Consider the following 6,271-nt stretch of genomic DNA (forward strand, 5'->3'; position numbering starts at 1 on the left):
GAATTGTTCATGTTAGAGACTTATTCATACAAGTCATACAAAAGATGCTCACCTTTTGGTTTTGTGTGCTTCTCAGGTATCTCATTAGCTTCCATCCGCACATGGCGCTGACCGTGATTACACACTGATGAAAACAGCTGCCAGTCATAATCATTAGTAGCAGGGACGGGCCAGGACTGACCATATTTGGAATTCAAGCGCATGTGCAGGAGCGAGTGCAATACAGTGTGAACACATACCCAACGCAGTTTTTGGAGACGAGTTGACATTTGGGCCAAACCTTCACATCATATTAACACGCATTTGCACAACCCCAGCTCTCATTTCACAGCGTTTCCCTTTTGAGGATGCCACTTCTGTCCCCATACAAGCATTTTTTTTGTCCCCTGAAGAAACACAAACAGAGACGCGTGCACACACACACAAAATTGGTCCACTGATTAAACTATAACTCATGATATTGTATTCATAACATTTAAAACAGGAAATTGGATATTTTTACTGATGAAATGAATAAAATTTTTAATTAATTAACCTAAATCTAAGATCCTGTTTAGACATAGGGAAAGATGGAAAAACTCTAAGGCTGTGAAACCTAACCCCAGTGAAATTGAAATTAATTGGATCTATAATCAATATTACATTTTTAGATTTTTAATTTAAGAAGGTCACAGGTTCAGTTCCTGGCCTGGGGCAGAGTTTGCATGTTTTCCCTATGCCTGCGTGGGTTTCCTCCCACCGTTCAAAGACATCATGTTTGGTGATTCTAAACTGTCTGTAGGTCTGAGTGTGAGTGCGAGTGGTTGTTCGTCTCGGTTTGTCTCTGTGTGTTGGCCCTGTGATGGACTGGCGACCTGTCCAAGGTGTACCCCGCCTCTTGTCCAATGTGCGCTGGGATTGGATTGAAGAAGACTTGATGCTAGAGACTGAGATCTTGAAGTCAGGAGGAAAACCCTTTATGAGCTTATAAATTAACTAAGGGGTAGGATAATTTTCCCATCAACTTCAATGCAATCTGACTTCTCATGACAATCAGTAGAGTTGACCCCTGATGATCATTAGACAGAATAATTAGTGCTCTTCAACACTGGCTTCACTTGAGAATCTTTGAAGCAACATCTGGTTATATAAACACTAAACCAGTAGCTCTTCTGTGGGATCAGACCACATGATCCGCCCATTAGTCCAAACACATCAGTGAGCCTTTGTGCTCGATCTCTGGCCTTGTAGTTTTCCTTCCTTTTAGTGCCTTTTGGTAGGTCCTAACTGGGAACATCCCACTGAGCAACAGTGTAGGAGATGCCCTGATCCAGTCATCATGGTTTGGCTCATGCTAAAGTTGCTCACATTCTTAAGCTTGCCCCTTTTTTTCTGCTTCCACCACATCAACTCCAGGACTAAATGTTCACCTGTTGCCTCATTTATACCACCTGTTGACAGGTGCCATGGTAACCACAGTGGAGTTATTCACTTCACTGGTGGTGGTCATAATGTTATGGCTATTCATTTCCTAACACCCAGAATCCACCTAGCCTGGAATATAATACATCACCTTCCCCATATTCCTCTATCAATATACCATATATTTTACATCTATATTTACAAAACTTCAAATGTGATGTGTGTATTAAAATAGGGACGATTTGTTCAGCTCCTCTCATGCAGTCAGCTGCTGAACCAGAGCATCTGCAGGCAGCCTTGTTCACCCTGTGTTTCCCACACACAGTAACAAATCAACTTCTAACTGCATTCGCTCACCGTATACACCCCAGACACTTCTGCTATCACCCTCCCTCACCCTCACACCTCGGCGGTGAATAGAAGGGTGAGAAGTGGGGGACAGGAAGGAACGAGGAGCAGAGAGAGGGGTGAGGCTAATGAAGGTGATGGCCGTGCTATATATGGAGGGCGGAGGAGAACAGTGTATCCTTTAAGTCCGAGTGAGAGAAACAGCGGGGTCAGTGTGTTTCGCCTGGCTGGTTCTCCATTGCACTCTCTCTCTCTCTCTCTCTCCCTGTCTCTCTCTCACTCTCTCATACTCCCTCTCTCTTTCTTTCTCACTTTCTCTCTCCCTGTCCCAAGAGCTGTTTCTCATTAAGCCTGTTTGTTTTGGCCGACACATAGTGGCACTTAGCAGCAACACACTTGCCCATGTGTGTGTGCGTGTAGACATACACGCACCTCATATACACACAGCCACACACACACACACACACACACACAAATGCACACATGCACATACACACAGAGTTTTGTTTGTTTTGGCACTAACCAGGTGCCACTTAGTAGAGCCTCTAAACGCCAGCGATCAGCCGAACACACCACTGTGTTTATTTTGCCAAGCGTGGACGCACACCCCCTGTACACATATCCAACCAAGCTCAATATGTGGTGAACTTCAAAATGTACACCAGGAATTAATAATTTACCCGATTTCAGCCCCCATAATAACTTTACATTCCCATGACAATTACTATTCAAGTCACAGATTGATTGTATATTAAAATTACACCGTAAATATTCTTTGCAAAGGGCTATGTTAAGTGTACAGTTTATGCCTATACAATGAGTATACATTCACCTTATATTCATATTTTTTAAATCTATATTCAAATTTTTGTTGGTAAAACTTGGTAAAGCTTTTAATCCAATCAGAAGATCACACCCAAAAGTGTTGAATTTAAAATCGTACAAAACCAGACAAAACCAGCTTATCACCACATTTTAGAAACACAGAGAGTATTTGTCACTTTTCAGCAGTATTATGTTTGTAACTTAAGTGCATTAAGCAGAAATTAGCAAAAGCTTAGACAGATGGTGAATTACAGTCTTCAAATTATGATACCGTCATAATATGCTACTTACAGAGGTTTGTCTTCCAGAAGCACTGATGACATGAGCTGATATTCCATACATAGATTAGGAGAAATGGCAATACTTTGTCTATATGCCGCATTATTAAAACACAAGAAAAAGAAGGCTGTATTTGGTTATGAGAAAGCAAATGCTTAAATTTTTGTCAATATCACATATCACATGTCATTGGATAGATTCAAGTCTCTTGGATTAAAATATTAATTTCATTTCTCATTAACCAAGAGCAGATATATATTACATTAATATCCACAGCATTGTGTACCAGACTGTGGCACCTCCCTGCCTCTGAGGGGGTCCAGATATCAGATAAATTGTCCACCTTGGGAAAAAAGTTATTAAAAACAAAAACAACAACAACAACAAAAAAAAAAAAGACTTCAGGACAGAAATGCCATTATCCTGAGTTTCTGTTAAAATATACTCTACAGGTGACAAAACAAAGTCCTGACTGACAAGTGAAGATCCAACCCGTGTAAGATTGAATTTCAGACATTTTGAATTCATGGGGACTAATTTTAATAATTATTAGACAGGTTTGTATCTTGCACTGTCTCTGAGCCACTAACCCCTTTAAATATAGTGCCTGTCGGGTTGTCTAACAGTATCTGCAGCTCCCATCCCACACACCTCTTCAATGTTAAAGGCATGAGGTCAGCATCCAAGAAATTGTATAACATTAGCTGACAATTGCACAAACACACTCAGCTTCCCACAGGAGCTGGCCGGGTATGAAAAGGTGACAAGTAGTCAGTGTAAAATGTCTTCTGCAAGCTCTGGGCTTTTGTTTTGTGAGTGCAGCCAAAAGACACACAACGAAAGCCTTTGAGGAGAGGCAGTTCCGAAGTGTGCACCATTATCCTTATTTCTATTATTCATTATGTAAAGAGAACAAAGAGACACAAAAGACGTTACATTCTTAAAGCAAGATCACGGAGGAGGTGTATCAGCTCTCAAGTGTCGCTGATTGATTTAAAGTTGATTTTATTTGCAGATTTTTTTTAAAAATAAGCTTACATTAACTGTCGCATTAATCATCCTTCTGATGAAAGCTGAATTATCCAAAACTGTAAATGCACACGTAATTGTCGTTAGCCAGTAATGACTCAGGTATTCAGTGGGTTTGTGTTATATTTAATCCATATTCTACACATCTGTCCAGGGGAATGATGGTGAGCATTGTGGATTTTGCTCACAGGGACACACACACAAACACACACAGGGCTAGTGTTTTGTGTGTTTACTCTACTGAACACTGACACCGTTTAGTTTAGATATAATCGATAATTCCCCTTAAAGAGCCTGTCACAGTGAGGCTGCTCTTACCCACAGTTGGCCAAGCCAGAGAAAAACATATGCCACACAGCCATTTCACCACACGACACACACTCCCATCACTGTACACATGGTGAACACACAGTGAAGGAAACAAATGCAGCGTTCTCTTCTCTCACCAAGTGTAATTTGGACCCCAACCCTCCCAATTTTCTGTCTGGGACAGCCTGTTGACGGGTTGTGGAGAGCAGTGAGCGTACAGCCCTGTTAAGTTTAGGTTTCTCTGTTTCCCAACACACACCAACAGTGTGATAAACAATACACACATTCTTAGGATCTGGCAGATACATGCACGTGCAGTCATACATGCAGTGCGACACATATGTAAGCACACATACAGATTGATTTGACCACGGCCTCCAGCAGTTATAAAACTGACTTTACAGAGGTTTAAACTCCATGGTCTTTCTCCCACACACAAAGGCATACACAACGGGACTGTGAACACACAAATGATTCAGTGAGCATTCTCCAGAGCTCAAGAGTGTTTCCCAACAGGGTCCAGGCAGACTGCAGCCCTGTGGTTGCAATGTAACAGAGAGATGTTGAATTACAACCAACAGTCACTCTTTTCTTTGGAAAAAACGGGAAACCCTCATGAAACGCTAAAGCCTGAAAAAAGCACACTTTTGGCCAAAAAATTACATTATTGCAAGTCAAGCATATAGGAACATTCACAACTTGACATTAATAAGAATCATGTCAAAATATCAACTGGGTGAAAGAGGCTAATACCAAATATAGAACAGAAGCTCTTTGTATAGTTTGTTCAGTGATCCTTTAACAAAACTGCTCAGATTTATGAGAATAAAACAGCAAGTCATATATGAGTAGTATATTTACTTAATGGGTGTTTTATTATTATTTTTATTATAATAATGATTACTTTTTTGTCTTTTTCTTTCTTTTTTTGGATTGACCCTCTTGCCAACTCATATATATTTGAAATTGATGTAGAGCCTATGGAGTTGCAGGTGCACTGAGTTATTTTGGATTCTGAAAGTCTTTGAAGTGGAAAATTTGTTTGTTAATTCAACAGTCAAAGGGTGTTGGTACATACTCAGTTATACTAAACACAGTTACACACCTGTATATTTACGTGTTTCACACATACTCTGACTCAAATGAAAATGACTCTGAGCTTCTCAGCTGTAATATATCATCCTTTGCAAATGAAATCTAATGGTAAAGGTGGACAAATCAAGTCAAATCAAATTTATTTGTATAGCGCCAAATCATAACAAAGTTACATCAAGGCACTTTACATATCGAGCAGGTCTAGACCCAACTCTTTAGAAAATTATTTAAAGAGACCCAACAGATCCCCCGATGAGCAAGCACGTGGGGACAGTGGCAAAGGAAAACTTCCTGTGACAATGACACACAGTATTCTAAAAAAACAAGGAAACAAACATTAAAACGAACTAATGGTAAGATAAAGCTAAAGGTAAGTTGAACAATGAGCAAACTATAGCTAGTTATTACTGTATGTTCTGCAGTTTTGATTGATTTAGTTTGGATTAATTGATTTCCGCAACAGTGACAAATGTTTTGTTGTTGACTGCAACAGTACAGCTTGTCTGAGCTAAAGTGTCCCTGCTGTTACACACTTAAGGATTTGAAAATTTGTCCTGACTACTAAGACTGAATACTAAACAGCCAACCAGGCTGCTTCCTCTCCTCCCATTTGGCTGGCATTGCGATTCATTTACATACACGGTGCCAAGTTGAGCCGCTGTGCCGACCGAACTGAGCATACATGAAGTGCTGAGTGAACAGAGACACTCTGAGTGAGCACACTGCATGCTGTTCGTGGCAAAGATGAGTCTCACTAACGGTGGCGCAAGTATAACGCCATCGCTTTGGTGTGAGAACTGTTGGGGCAGTTTGAGAGCATGAGATTGAGAGAGAAAACATATGACATGTTCGTCAAATCAACAAACATTTTGCTGGAATTCAAAATTCACATTCTAAAATAAATAAGTGTACTATCCCCAGTAACTTGATACTTGATCAAATATGGTCACCCACGCTCCTTGACTCCTGTTCACGTTTACTTGTT

This window comes from Echeneis naucrates, chromosome 5 (assembly GCF_900963305.1).
Source record: "Echeneis naucrates chromosome 5, fEcheNa1.1, whole genome shotgun sequence".
In the NCBI taxonomy this organism is placed as follows: Eukaryota; Metazoa; Chordata; class Actinopteri; order Carangiformes; family Echeneidae; genus Echeneis; species Echeneis naucrates.